Genomic DNA, 16,326 nt, shown 5'->3' with positions numbered 1-16,326 from the left:
TGAAAATACTATACCAAATTGTCGAAGCCATCCGTCCAGTGGTTATTTAGATTATCAGTTACGAACAAACATACTTTTACATTTTTATTTATATACTAGCAGGGCAATCCGACGTTGCCTGGGATTGAATGATGATCAACGAATATTTAACACTCCTATATTTTTATTGATCGAAATCGTGAAATCGCCTGGGAGGAAGCTTTACATGCTTCCATGCAGTAACTTAGTCCAAAATATATGTAATTCTACATTGCACTCTAGAGAACCTACTGTTTCTTTTATAAAATTATTGAATGGAACATTTTTATAAGTCTTTGATAAAAATTGATTGAATATGAAACATTTATGATAAACTGGATATTTTTAATTTTGAATAATGTTCTTTTCAACTGTTTCTGGATGAAGCTTCCATACCTCCAAATGAAAGTCAGTTTCACATGAAATTGTAGAGTTTAAAAATTTTTTTTCTTTAAGGTACGCACATGTTTCATGTTTTTTTCTCCTCCACAGGTCGCCTTGTTAAAGCACAATCTTTCTTAGACTGTAATAAACCTGTACATAATTAAAACCAGACCCCTTGTCACCAAAGATCTCGTATTGAAAAGACAATTTACAAAAAAAAAACAACAACAACTTTAACTTAGCACTAAAAGGAACATAAAAAAACTCATGTAGAGTATTTAGTTACCCCCCCCTCACTGCAAGAACTGTAATACTAAGGTCGGAAAAAGAAATTGGGAAGTCAGCACCCCGAGGAGAGGAACGCTGATCTTCAAAAGTGCCTGGACATCTTCGTCGGCACTCCCTCATAAGGACGCCTAAGACAATTAGCAATAAACTAGCCCCTTCTCAAAGAGAGAAAGCAAAGCTTGGGAGGATAGACCTCTTAGAACTGCACAGAACCGGCATTACACCTCAATCAAGGTCATTATAGGAATGCTCTAATCTTTGTTGATTTTGAAGGTCGAGGATAAAGATCTCTTGCTGGATTCGTGTAGGCTGACGACGTAAAATCAATTTAAAAAAAAAAGGAGAGAAATTCTCTTTGCAGTTGTCGCAGGGTCGACATACGCATGGAAGCATCAGTAAAGGACAGTTGAAAAGAGCATCGTTCAAAGTCGAAAAGTTTTATGTGAAATCAATTTCTATAAAACAAACTAGCAGGCCGCTCGGCGTTGCTAGATCTTCAGATACGCTTAAATATGATATTTTAATTCATGCAAATTATGTATTTATTATTATAAAGACAATTCTCTATCGATTATTGTATTAACCTAATATATAGTAATGAGATCAAAACTAAAAATATATACATATGACTTAGGATCCATCAGCTAAAATCGAAACCAAATCATAGAACTCTCCACCTCAATTCCTTAGCCTCTGGGCCATGCCCATACTTATATATATATATAATCCTTTTTTAAAAGAAAATCGCTCATTTGTCTAAAACAAGATGCCAAAAAGCAAACACAGACTTTTATAATTTTATAGATTACAATTTTTTGCTAAAGGACAGAAGACAGAAATATTAAGTTAATGCAAAATATTTTTTGATAAAGATATCAAAAGTAGCTTAATGTTATTGTAGTATTTGCCCAGTCTGAAGAAATTCATCATTTCTAACCGAGAAGCGTAAAAAACCTTTTCCACCTTTAAAACTATATTAAGAAAAAAAACTTTTAATTACAAGTCTTTCGTTGGAAAATTAATTTGCTTGTGAATTCATTTATTTATTTATTTTTTGTGGGGTGGATATTTTATTAGCACTGCTGAGGAGCCATATAGTGCTTTATTTTTAATTCCCGAAACTGTTTTCCATGGTAGTAGCTGATGCACCTTCAAATAATATTAGAACTGGCGTGAATTCTTGAAAGCCAACTAATACAGTGATTGCAAGAGATTAATTGAATTAAAACAAAGCACTATTTTATATCATGATTCCCCAGTAGTGCTAACCCCCCCCCCCCACAAAAAAAACACGAACAACGACGTTCCGGATATCGAATCTAGTTTAATGCTCCAAATTATATTTACTAAAAACTATCCATTTCATTAAAAAATATCTTCCTCATATATATATATATATATATATATATATATATATATATATATATATATATATATATATATATATATAAAGAAATAAAAATTACAATAAATTTACTAAGGTAATCAAAATGGTAAACTTAAAATATATTATAAATATTATAGAGTCAATATTTATAAGTAAAGTAATCTCAACCAGATGTAAAAGCTCAATAAAATCGAAAAAGAAATAGAGCTTATAATATGAACGAATTATTAATAAAACATGTTAAAAAACATCTTGAAAAGGAGTTTAAAACATATTTAATTTTAAAAAGGAAGCACAAGGTAAGTGGATAAAATTAAATATGTTTTTAACTCTTTTTCGAGATGTTTTTTAACATGTTTTATTAATCATTTGTTCATATATATATATATATATATATATATATATATATATATATATATATATATATATATATATATTCTCGTCAGATCACCGAAGTTAAACAACGATAAGCCGGGCCAGTACCAAATGGATGACCATTTTGGAATACTAGTCCCTATATGTGCTCTCCGCTTATCTCAGCATTGCTTCCAGTTGTCCTGAACTTACATGTACTTGAAACTGGAATTAAAATAATGCCGACTCAAGAGAAGTATGGTTGGAAATTGTGCAACTCTTTTCACAAAAATTTCATGTGCCGACATCTTTCAGTGGGTACCCATAGCCTGCCAAGACTTAACAGAGCTGTTATATATATATATATATATATATATATATATATATATATATATATATATATATATATATATATATATATATATATATACAGTGATGATCATATTTATTGGCACGGTAAAATAAAAGTTAAATTTTGTCTAATAAATTCTAAAAAAGGGATTAAATTAAAGAAAATAACAAAGTATATTATGTATTTTTAACTGGCCTTTCCGATGCAGCAATCGGATTTTAGAAAAAATAAATAACAAAGGAACAACAAACATAATTGCAAAAAACCCTTGTTCAAAATTATTGGCACGATTTATTTAATAATCAATTGTATAGCCTTTGGCCTTGATTACCTTCCTCAGTCGCTTTTCATAGTTTACAACCAAGTTGTTGCACTCTTCAGTAGTAATTGTAGCCCACTCTTCCTGACAATAATCCTCCAATTGAATAAGATTCTTAGGCTTCCTTTGCATTACCCTCAATTTTAATGTTCTCCATAAATTTTCAATTGGATTAAGGTCTGGGCTTTGTGATGGCCACTCCAAAACATTAATATGATTGTCCTCAAGCCATTTCTTAGTCAGTTTAGCCGAATGCTTTGGGTCATTATCTTGCATGAACCACCAACGACGACCAAGTGAGAGCTCTTTAGCAGAGTCTTTCAGGTTTTCATCCAATATTTTAACATAATCTTCCTTTTTTATGCTACCTGTGACCTTAACTAGTCGCCCTGGTCCAGAGGCAGCAAAGGATCCCCAAAACATCAAACTGCCTCCACCGTGCTTCACTGTGGGTATGGTGTTCTTAGGCAGGAAAGCTTCGCCATATTTTCTGTAAATATAAAACACTTTATTATGGCCAAATAACTCTATTTTCGTTTCGTCAGTCCATAGAACACGTTTCCAGAATGCAACATCTTTATCAATATGACGTTTTGCAAAGGCTAGCCTTGCTTTCAGGTCCATAGGCTTCAATAAGGGAGTCTTTCTCGGACGACATGCTTTTAAACCAGCTCTCTTCAAAACTCTACCAACTGTATGTCGAGATACATTCACTCCAGAGGTGCTCTGTTCATCAACAATCTCCCCAACAGAGATCCTTGGGTTTTGTTTTACTTGTCGAACAATTTTCTGTTCATCTCTTGGGGAAAGAATCCTTTTTCTCCCTCTACCCTCTAAACTCATAACGTGGCCTTGCGATTTGAACTTGTTTATTATGGCTCTAACAGTGGATTTGGGAAGGTTTAGCTTCTTTGAAATCTTATCATAGCCCTCCCCATTGGTATGGCATGCTACAACAAGCTTCCTGACGTCTTCGCTGTGTTCCTTAGTTTTAACCATGGCGATTGAAAATTATAATTTAGTCACTTATAATAGTTTAAATAAATCGCTATCTAAAAATTATCTGAAAAAAATTATTCACTGAATTAGCGTTAAACAAGCATAATATGGCTATAAAAAAGTTCAGAAATCACGTAAACCGGAAATTGATTGATATTATACTGATACTAAAAGAAAAACAAAGCCGTGCCAATAATTTTGAACAAGGGTTTTTTGCAATTATGTTTGTTGTTCCTTTGTTATTTATTTTTTCTAAAATCCGATTGCTGCATCGGAAAGGCCAGTTAAAAATACATAATATACTTTGTTATTTTCTTTAATTTAATCCCTTTTTTAGAATTTATTAGACAAAATTTAACTTTTATTTTATCGTGCCAATAAATATGATCATCACTGTATATATTAATGATGGGGCGATTCCAATGTTTTTCTCGATTCCAATTCAAGTACCAATTCTGATTCCGATTCTTTATAAATCTCTAAATATTTAACTATAAAGTTATATTTTTCCCCGATTATCGTAAAAACTCACGTTAAAGATACATATATTTTATCAAACGTAAAAAGCACTTGTGGCAGGGGGTGATCTATAGATTTTAGTTTTACTGGAAGTTTAAATCGATAAATTATCCTTTTTTATTTGATTTTATTTAAAACAACATTAAATGAAAAAAAAAGATAATAAAAAGAATCGGTTTTGGCATGGGAAAATTGCAGTGAAAGACAACATCGTTTACACCTGATGGAATCAAATATGTCACGAGGCCAAGTTTTTTTTTTATTATTGATTAGCCTGGCGTTGCCCGGGTGGTTGGAGGTGTGTGTTGAACAAAATAAAAAAGTGGTAGTAGGCAGGTAGGCTCGAACCGTGAATGTGGAGAGAAGTGTTAAAAAAATGTTAGTAGCGTGGGGAGGGAATCAAAACAACATTAGGCAAGCAGGGTGAGCAAAAAAAAAAAAAAGTGGTTATAGGCAGGTAGGCTCGAACCCGTGACACAAAGGCTAATAAGAAAGTGAAAGAAAATCTGACGTCTTAGCCGATGTCTCCATGATGCGAGCGGAAGTCAAAAGCGTTTAAATTAACTAAAATCAATCCGACGATGATTTGCTAAAATGTTGGTGAAAAAAATCGACCCGTTCTTGTACAAAAGGGTCGAGTTTAAGGTGAAGGAATTAATGTTTTTGGACAATTTTTCGATATTATCGCCCAAGACACCGAGCTTCAAAATGATACCAATCTTGTCAGGATCCGTCATCTCTGTCGAAAGTTTTTGCAAGATATACATACATACATACATACATACATTTAAATAGACAGGATAGAGTTCTGCTGCCACATCTGGGCAGGAGCAGCTAAAAACAGCCTATCCTGCTTTGACAGAGTACAAAATAGACTTTATGGCTTAGTGGGGGATACCCTTTTCTCTTCCCTGCAACCTCTCTCCCACAGAAGAGACGTTGCGAGCCTGTCTTTGTTTTATCGTTTTTTTCCATGGCAAGTGCTCGTCTGAGCTCCAATCTATGGTCCCCTCTGGCCTGACTTTCACGAAAAATACTCGTCTAGTTGAAACCAATGTCAATAATAACGATTACTACGATATTATCCCATTGATTACTGTACACTCAATAACCCTTATCCCCAAGTGGCTTCCGGGCCTTGATAAGTGGGGACTACCATGTAAAAAAAAGGTGAGATTTATATTATAGAGTATTAAAAAAACACGAACTTCTCATAATTAAAGTAACTGTTTATGACTACATATTTCTTTTTTTAATCTTATTTCGATAACTTAAGTTAAAATAGTAATTTGAAGAGTGCAAAGCGAATAATCGTATTTAACTATTATGGATCTTAGAAATGCGAGTTCAGGAGTCATGATGCTGGAAACGTATACAAGCCACGTTGTAAACATTTAAACAGTTTCTGGCTGCGAGAAAAATGTTGAATTAAAGTACTACTTACTAACTGTGAAACGGTCAAGTAAAATTGTTTGTTAGGAGAGAACCGAATTTATTGTCTACGTTTACAAAAGACTTGCCTATTAGGAACGGAGAAATTGTTAAGGTAGAGCTTCAATGTCTAAAGTCAAAGTAATTGACCTTATGTTCAAGGGAAAACAATTCAGCTAAAACATCCAAATGTTAAGACTACTTCGAAATAATAATAATAATAATAATAATAATAATAATAATAATAATAATAATAATTGACAAATTTTAAAAGTACAAGTATAGTACGCAACAAAATGAAATAATCACGAAATTAGAAAAGCGCCTAATTTCATTGCTTATTAGTTGTTTCGACATTACTCACCTGACATTTAAATATTTCGTATAAGAAACAAACGTGGTCATTTCTTTGGTTCATGAACATGGCTGAAATAATGATGTACATCTGGAATGTTCTCCCACGAAAAGAAATATCTGGTCAGAGAGATACGTAATTAATTAAATCCCTTGAAATCTCATATTTTCTGTTAAAAAAAAACGCAAGCTGAAATTTTCTGTAAACCATTGGCTAGGTAGAATCAAATATCGACTTGTCAGTTGCAATGCTATATTGTCAATTAACCGACCGATTATTTTTAGGGATTAGAATATATGGATTAATTATAGTGTTTAAACTCCTTACTTAAATATAATTCTCAAAGGCGGAGATATAATTGCTAACTCTAGTCGCACTAAAGAGATATGATGAAACTGATGTATATTGATTATTGTTTCATATATATACGGGTATATATGCTTTCAAATTATGTGTTGAGCGCTCTGGTATAGGAAAAACTAAGAAAAATCTATATCACGATAATTTATTTTACTATTAGTGGCAATTTTGTTGGAACAGCCGATAAAACACCTGCCACTCCTGATCACAATTGGGTATGACTCTGTGTTTGAGTTTTGAATCTCAGCATAATACTCTGTTATGTGTAGCCATACTGAAAAAAGAAAATTTTAATTCCCAGCTAGGGTGCAATCATCCATAGCAATTGGTGGTTGGAATTTTTAAATTCTGGTGTCATAGGAAAAAAGTCTGGCCTGCAGACATTGCAGCTCGAAAGGAATTGCAACAGAAACAGGTATGCACATATGTAGCTAATCATTTTCCTATAAATAAATATACAGTGTGTGTGCGTATGTGTGTGTGTGCATATCTGCTTACCTATCAATGTATTTGTCTTCGCATACATTTCATATATAAGTACTGGCAATATATCTGGCCATATTAAGTTTTCCTCATAAAGTTTATGCTTATTGCTTCTGGTCGCATAACAAATTAATTTTATCGCAAAGTCTAAGACTGGCTTTTCCTGCACAGCACGGTTCCATTGTCCTTGCAAAGAAAGGGCGTTTCCTTGATGCACCAGAATTCATCCAATAAATTCATATGAAGTTTATTGAATAAAATTTCGAAACTGTCAAAAATTTAATAAATAAACCGACCAGATTTATAGAGATTCCAAAAAAAGTCACCCTTCAAGATTTATTGACTGTTTTTGTTCGAATCTATCAAAATGAAAGTCATCAGTAGACGATGACAAGAGTCATAATAGAAATATTTTGCCATTTTTAGGAATTTATGAACTTATTTTTATGAAAGGATTTCTAGTTCAACTTGATTTCATATTAATAAAGGTGAAATGAAGAAAGTGAAAGCATATATATATATATATATATATATATATATATATATATATATATATGTAGGCCTATTTCAGTCTTTGACAGACTATGGAACCCCATGAAGGGGTCCCTGCGCATGAAATTTTTTTGGCTGGAGGTGTGAATTTCCAAACACACCTCCCCCGAGGCGACATTGTTAAATACCAGTAGCAAGTGAAGTGTATATACAAGACGAATGGAAACAAATCCCGAGATAAGCGGAGAGCACATACAGCACCTAGAATTCCCAAATGGTCACCCATCTGATACTAACCAGGCTCAATGTTACTTAACTTCGGTGATCTGACGAGAACTGGTGTGTGAACACGATTATGCCGTGTATATATATATATATATATATATATATATATATATACTGTTCAACCTATATACTCTATATACTCTATATATATATACTGTTCAACCTATATACTATATATTTTTTTATCTACAGACTTGAGCTTTGGTATATAAGGTATTCAGATATGTGGAAAACTTTTTGATCGGGTGTCATCCTAAAAAAAGGCCGCTAAGGGGTCCAAATTGAAAAATTGGAATGTGGGGGGCGTCATCGTATTCTTATCTGTTTGTCAACTGTTTCACGAATGCACATGCGTGAATTGTATACATGACAGATTCATTATGTTAAGAATAAGTACGATTTAAAACACTTTCTACTGCTCGTGCCAAGCTGGCCTAATGGTTATCGTACTTGACTCACTGTCTTAAGATTTTGGTTTCGATTTCAGCTCGAGTATTTTTTTACTTACTTTGAAAAATCATAATACTCGCATGCACATGTCTCAGTTTCTTTTCTTTTTCTTTTTTACTTAATTTTTTAAGGAATTTAATGTTACGTTTAATACCTACAGTATTTCTGTTTATAATATATAAGAATTTTGCATTCATTAAAATATAATATTTATGTGTATTTTACGACAGGGCAACACCGCGCAGTTTGCTAGTATATATTAGTGGCCTGGTAAGGCCAATGTGAAGACAATCAAGCAAAAAGAACCCTAAATAAAATTCATCCCAAACCAGCAAAACTAAAGCTAGCTTACCATGACATTATATATACAAGTGTAGGCAAATTTGGGCATATTTTTTTGGTTTGAAATAGTTCTTTTATACTAACTGTCATAAAATTTTAACCATAGAATAATATTATAATTGTCAAAAAGCCTGCAAATTTTTATGTAGTTAAGTCCCATAGAACCAAAGGTATGAGCATTTCAATTTGGCTACGAGTGTTGTGTTGCGAGGATTCGTATTGAAGAGAGACAAGGACATAATGACATAACTATGATGAGGGGGAGAGGAGACATTTGTATATATACTGTTCTGTTCTGCGATGCTTCAGACTTCTTATATATTGAGGGTTATAGAGTGATCAGTTCTTATAGGAGGAGAGAGGGGAGATACATATTCTTTGAAGGGTTACGCAATGTTCATAATAAGATGATTAACAGATTACCTTTTGGGTGTTGAAAGATGACACATGACAACAGTTTTACAAAAACACTAAGATGATTCTTTATTCATTGGACCAGTCGAATGCTAATGACGTCAGGAATTCAAATTCGGGATCTACATAGTTTACTGTTCTTCCTTTCGCTTCGAAACGGTCAGCTAACCACTGACTGCCAATTGGCTGACTCTCAACTCTCTTTCTGACTGACTAGCAGACTGACTCTGAAATTCGAACCCGTAGAACTATATGTAGAATCGTCCTTTGTCTATGACGTCAGAAGTGTGTTTCCCAAACGTGTCCAATTCACGTGGCTATGCATGTTTGTCTAAAACACACTTCTGCAAACAAAGAATCCTCTCCTAACCTATTTTTTAACCTAACCTATTTTTTTAACAATGTATTTTTAATTTGCATTGTTCATTCTTTTTAGCTGACTTTTTTTAATATTCAGTTTTATAAAAGAATGAACAATCAATTCCTTTTACAATATAAACAATATCAAACTATTTAATAATAGAATTTAACAATATACTTTTTTTTAACATTCCGATTTCTAACATTCTATTTTTTAACGTTGCTTACAAGGTTCGCGTCTCGGTTGATCATAATCTCATTTTCACTTATCTAATGTTCTTATTTACATGGAAAGGGGACATCCTTTCCCTGTAACACGAGTAGAGGATCACTTTTCTATATTAATTTAACGTAAAAGGAACACCAACTTTATAGTCATGTTTTTTTTTGGGGGGGGGCGTCTGTTATTTTTTTAGGGGTGATGTTTATTATGGTCTGGTAGACCAACACAAAACCTACCTTAAAACACTTGTTTTCTATAGGTTTTCAGGTGTGCTGAAAACGAATATCGCATTTAAATTTTCTACAAATAAGTATTTGTCCGGTGTTAAGTAAAAATATCGACACACTTGAATATACAACAATAACCACCATCTATACCATAAAGAATTACATTGTTTAATACCTGGAAAAATACTTATTTGCGGAAAATTTAAATGCGAACTCTGGAATGTTTCATCGAACTTGGGAATCTGAACGGGGCTTCGAACAAAAAACTTTATTTACTTCACGTGGGTAGCATGCTCTCATTCTGTCAGCCATGACTGGATAGACGTCTTAAATTGTATTTTTCGGTCGCCCACACTGAGAATTGAACCTTCAACCTTCAGAAGAATATCGCTTTTACAAATGATTTGGAAAATATCATCAATAACTCATCCAAATCTTAAAACGTAAAAACGAAATGTTGATAAATATACAAATAATTGTTGTTTTTTTTTCTTTTTATACATATACTAGCAGTTCCGCCCAGCTTTGCTCGGGCCCTATGTACTGTTCATAACTTTATGTGCCTATGTATATATTAAAAAGTTTGAATATGTATGGTAATGCCTTTCTATATAATAGTCTTCTTTAACTACCATAGAGAAAAGTTGGTAGAGACTGCAGACGTCAAATTTTTTAAACTTTGACCCCAATTTTTACTCCTTAGCATTTATTATTTTGGGCTCAAATACAATTATAAAGTTAGATCCTTTTCCAAGTAATCTATATCTAAAATTACGAGTGTTTGACCCAAAATTGGCGGAGAAGTTTGGTAGAGTTCTCAAAGGTCAAATCGTTGAACTTGGCCCCTTTAACAGCAAAATGTCTGGCCGAAAATCGATTAAATTTTTTTTTCCAAATCTCAATACCCCTTATGCCAAATTTTGAGTCTGTAGACCGAAAATTGACAGAGTTATTTGGTAGGAAAATGTACAAAGACATACAGACAGACACTTTCACTTTTATAGATATAGATATATATATATATATAGTGTGTGTGTGTGTGTGTGCATCACACTGATTTGATTAAATATATATATATATTTTATCTCCTATAAATTGAAATCTCTCTCCCTAGGAGATTGTGTCTCTAAACATGATTCGTAAAGAGGCATGACAAGGGCCACCATCCTTCCTGTTGTCTCTCTTCTCAACGAGCTTTATCATCAATATTTAATTAATCATAACATACCTGCAGCTTATCTCTTCAAAATACTTACTGAAAACGCTAAATTAATCTCGACATCTACTTGCGGTCTGAGATTACCAATTCCAGAAGTGTTGATAATTCAATTTCATCAGCTTACCATTAATCAAATCCAGTCCGAGGTTGGAGACGGGAAAGTCGTTTTAAAATGCTTTTAAACCACATGACATTGAAGTGAGTTTACACCGTTTCAATAAAATCTTCTAGCAGTGGATTAGGGCCGATGATAACTTCCATGAAAGGCGAAAGCGCTAGCGAATATTGTCAAAAAAGATTTGAAATATTTTTTATTATTACTTGTCTGCAAGCAAAAACCAATTGCAAGAGAAACCTATCTATCGTATTTAATAAAGTCAGTAAACAAAAAATAACAAATAAATGCTTAAAAATAAAAGGTCTCTATCTCTCTCTGCATCCATTATTCTACCAATCTACCAAAGATATAAACTAATATATATATATATATATATATATATATATATATATATATATATATATATATATCGGTTGTATCGATGACTCTCCTCGAAAATATTATAGTAATTTACGATCTATTATATTATAAACCTCAAAGTGTCTGGCTTTAGCGTTGAAACCGTCTATCCGGTTTACAGCTTCCGGTTTGAAATATTATGCACATGCCTAAGTAAATAAAAGCAAAGCCATGAAAGTTTTTCTTACTCGACAATTTTTTTGCATTAAAAATATGCAAAAACAAATCTGTAAATTTCTTTTGCTTTTTTTTTACATCGGCATTTTCATTCCAAGTTGGAATCCTTTTCAAATAAAAACAAAACAAATATGTTTACGATTTAAAGTCTTGTATATATGCTGTAATTGATAGTTTAAGGACGTTCAAGTTACTCAGAGCAGTTTGCCCAGCCGTTGAACTCGTTTTAATAAAAAGAAACTGATTAACTATCAGCACATAATAACATCTAACTTTTTTTTATAAATGGAACATAATAAAAAAATCGTACAATAAGTAACTATAACCAAAGGCAACAGCAGTTACTTTACTTACGCATTTGCCTTAATTTTTTATGATTTAAACTATTTTAACTCTTTTTATTGCATTAGATTTCGTAATTGGCAGTTTAAAACGTTAAAATCACTTGCAAATATTTATTATTACTTTAAAGATTAGGCAAACAATAAACTTTATAGCCTGTTAAAAACGGGCAAAAGTTATAGCCGTTGACTTATTATAAATGATTTGTACCATTCTAGTTTCGCTAAGAGTTGTACTTCTTTATTTACAAAGCCATTCGGCGGAAGTGACGTCAGACAAATTTTAAGGTAGGAATGACCAACAATATATATATAATGTAGCTTTTTGTTTTAAAGCAAATATTAAAATATAAGTTTTAGTAAATTTCTACTTGGTTTTCACTCTAACATTTTCCTTTAGAATGACGACTTTGGCAGGTTTTCGGGTATGCAGAAAACGAATATCGCATTAAAATTTTCCGCAAATAAGTAGTTTTCCTGATATAAAGCAATACAATTCCTTATGTTAAAAGTGGTAACTATTGTTGTATGCAAAAGGGCGCATATTTTTGGCATAATTAATATACCCACTACTACATTGCTCGCTATAACATATACTGACCCAACGGGTCACGAGTAATTTAGTATTGAATAAAATTGACTGATAATAATAGGAAAACATGCATCAGTTATTGGCAGGTAGTGTAACCATATTAAATTTTTATGTGGCGTCTGTGTTTGTATTGCTACAATGTTTTATTCTAGACAGGAAAATCGTTTCAATTTTATTTATTATAGAGATATATACATATATAAATCAAATAATATATGTGAAAGTCCTTTTTATTTATAACCCTCATTAATATAAAAAACAACTTAACGTTATTTAAATTAATTTCTACAACATATTTTAAAGTATTGCATATATAGGACAGACGAAAGGCATAAAATATCTATTTGCCTGCCTACTTTTCAAGACTATTACATTAAGTTCAAAATTCAAGATTCTTTAATATTAATTGATTTTTATAAATTAGATTAATGTATGCATTACATATTAAGAGGTGAAGGCTCTCCTCCTTTGTAAAAAAACAATCGAAACAAACATATAAGCAAAACTCAGAAGGAACAGTATTTATCTAATATTATGATATCCAATTAAATGCAAGAAATGAATGTTTATTGTAAACTTATGAATTAATAAGCAGAGAAATGCCGAAACTTTATTTTTATTACAGGTATGAGTACATCCTAATAGGGGATTTCAATGCCAAGATTGTGAATGGAAATATATTTGAATCAAGTACTGGTCCATACGTTTATGGGACAAGGAACAGCAGATATGACACCCTTGTTGACTTTGCTGAAAACCGCCAGTTAAAGATTATGAACATGTTCTTCAAGAAAAACAAACAAACAAACAGACGCTGAACTTGGATATCCCCTAATGGCACCACAACAATGAAATTGACTTCTTCCTTACCAACAGGCCGCACACTGTGATTGATGCTTCTGCCATCAACAGGTTAAACACAGGGAGTGACCACCGAATGATTAGAATGTCCCTTATCATAGGCACCAAGCTAGAGAAGACAAAGTGTATCAAGCGACACAAGAAAAATATGCTAGGGGCACTGGACAGTCATCACCCGCGAGAACAAACAAGTTTCAAAGCAGGTTACTCCACCATCGACCATATTCAGGCTGTCAGTCAACTGCAAAAGAAAGCCAATGAATACAAGATTCCACTTTGCTTTGTGGATTACAAAAAGGCTTTCGACTCTATAGAGTTTGATCCACTGTTCACTGCCCTTGAGCACCAAGGAGTTGACTCTACTTACACCACCTTGTCGAAAGACGTGTACAGTAGGACTACCTCTACTTTAAAGTTCCATCCTGATAGCAACAAAATCAAGCTGGAGAGGGGAGCAAGACAAAGTGACACCATGTTGCCAAAACTGTTTACAGCCTGTCTCCAGGATGCAGTAATCAGTCGGATTAAGTGGGAGGTAGGGGAGTCAACATCGATCGTGAACACCTGTCACATCTCATCTTCGCTAGTGATATAGTACTGATGGCACACTCTCCTCGGGATGTAAATGACATTCTAAACGATATCCACTCTAAGCGCAAACCTCAGCATGCACCTTGGGAAGACTAAGGTGATGCCAAGTCGCCAATAATTGTTGATCATTGGGAAAGAAAATTACAAAAGATGGAGATCTCCTCCCTTAGATAAAGAAAAGGATAGCATTGGGATGAGCAGCTTTTGAGAAAGTGGAGAATATTATGAGAAGCCGAAAAGCAACTATGTCAATCAAAGGGAAGATCTTCAATGAATATATACTACATGTCTGATCCATGGTAGTGAAACATGAGCCCTAACAACTCGCCAAAGTGAAATCTCGGCAGTAGCACAAAGGAAGATGGAAAGGATAATATTAGGCATCTCTCTACAAAACCGAAAGACAAACATCTGGATCCGCCAACAAACAAGAGCTATTGACATCAATACTGCCATCAAAACATCCAAGCACAGAAGGGCAGGGCACGTAGCCAGACAATATGACAAAAGGGAAGATCAAGAATGAGAATGAGGGACGACCTGATATAACACATGGGTCCCACATCGCAGCAGATAACTCGGGACAGCGATAGATGGCTAAAGTGCAGGGAGGGGTTCCTCATTGAGTGATAAAACCCTTATTGATATTGATGTGTACACATTTCTGTTTATGCTAGTATGGAAAAATTCCTCCACTTTAATAGTATTTTCAGAAAGAAACTGATGCAAGATACATTTCATTAGTCTAAGGAACATTGTGAAAGGATTAAAAGAAAGAAATCAAAATCGAATATAGATTTGTCTGGTGCAATCCTATGCAGTCTAATTTTGAAAACTTGACTTCATTTTTTTATATATTTTTATATATTTTTTTATATATTACATTTTACTTTAATTTCCAAGGAAGGTAATTCAAATATCAACTTAGTTATTTAACAGTCTAATCAGTTACACATGAGCACCTGATGACTCGCTTATATATTCAACTGTGTGAATAGTTTTCCGTTTAATGAGAAAAAAAAACCCTGAAATATGTAATAGCTTTATATACAAATCTTTATTTTCTGTTTTTATTATTCTTTCATTGCTGTGTGTGTATTGGAAGGAGGCAATGAATTTATTAATTTAAATTATTTGTATTACTGGATGTTAATCTCACAACGTTCCGACCGATGTAATCGCCAACCTTCTTCAGGATGAAACTTGAAAGAGAAACCATTATTTAGTCAACGAGGGTTAATTATTCATGTTTTATCAAGGATAGAAGTTTTATGTAATTGTTACTTGTAGTCGTAGTAGCACCAGTACTGGGAATTGAACCTTTAACCTGTAGAGGTCATTTAGAACTGATTATTACTTTGCACTAATATTCGTTACACCATAGACTTTTCTGAAACTAAAGCATAGTTTACTAGGTGTACCAATCTATACAGGATTTTTCTTTTTACTTTTATTTTTTTTATTCGTTCTTTTTCATAAAGCACATAAATACATCCAAGTTTTTCTTTTTACTCTTAAACTTAATGAGAAACCAAGAGCCACCGATAGCAAAATCAGCAAACAGTCTGATGAGGAGAGAGATAGGAACTGCTGATTAAGTGATGAAAGCAGGAATGTAAAAAATTATCAAATACTTATTGTAGAATTAATTGATAGCAACCTTCTCTCTAATAAGACAATAGCGTTCTGCATCCAGACTGATGCACTGCAGCATCTGCTGTGGTTATACTGTCCGAAGCTGGAATTGGTTCCCTGGATGCAGACCTTGGTGGGTGATAAGGAGACATACGTAGGTTTTCCTAGTTATCAGGGTACTTCTCTATAGACGAAGTCCAATGGAAAGACAAGCCAATACTGTCGGCTGCAGGAGTTGCTGAAAAGGTATTGCAGTGCCTATTGGGACTCCAAACCGGCTTTTATGTTGGAGTTTACTCCTTTTATCTTTGCCTTTCATAAAGCACAAGGCCTATTATTCATATTTTTTGG

The 16,326-nt window shown here is 33.3% G+C and overlaps 1 protein-coding gene and 1 pseudogene across 1 annotated transcript in view; one reads left to right on the top strand and one right to left on the bottom strand.

Moving 5' to 3' along the window:
* LOC145243906 (voltage-dependent calcium channel subunit alpha-2/delta-3-like) overlaps positions 1-16,326 on the top strand; it is a 1,923,318-nt gene that overhangs the window by 789,047 nt on the left and 1,117,945 nt on the right. The window lies entirely within an intron of this gene.
* On the bottom strand, positions 7,991-8,107 carry LOC145244024 (5S ribosomal RNA; annotated as a pseudogene).

This window comes from Euprymna scolopes, chromosome 22 (assembly GCF_053919585.1).
Source record: "Euprymna scolopes isolate OS-2025 chromosome 22, ASM5391958v1, whole genome shotgun sequence".
NCBI lineage: Eukaryota > Metazoa > Mollusca > Cephalopoda > Sepiida > Sepiolidae > Euprymna > Euprymna scolopes.
This window is presented reverse-complemented; position numbering and strand designations above follow the sequence as displayed.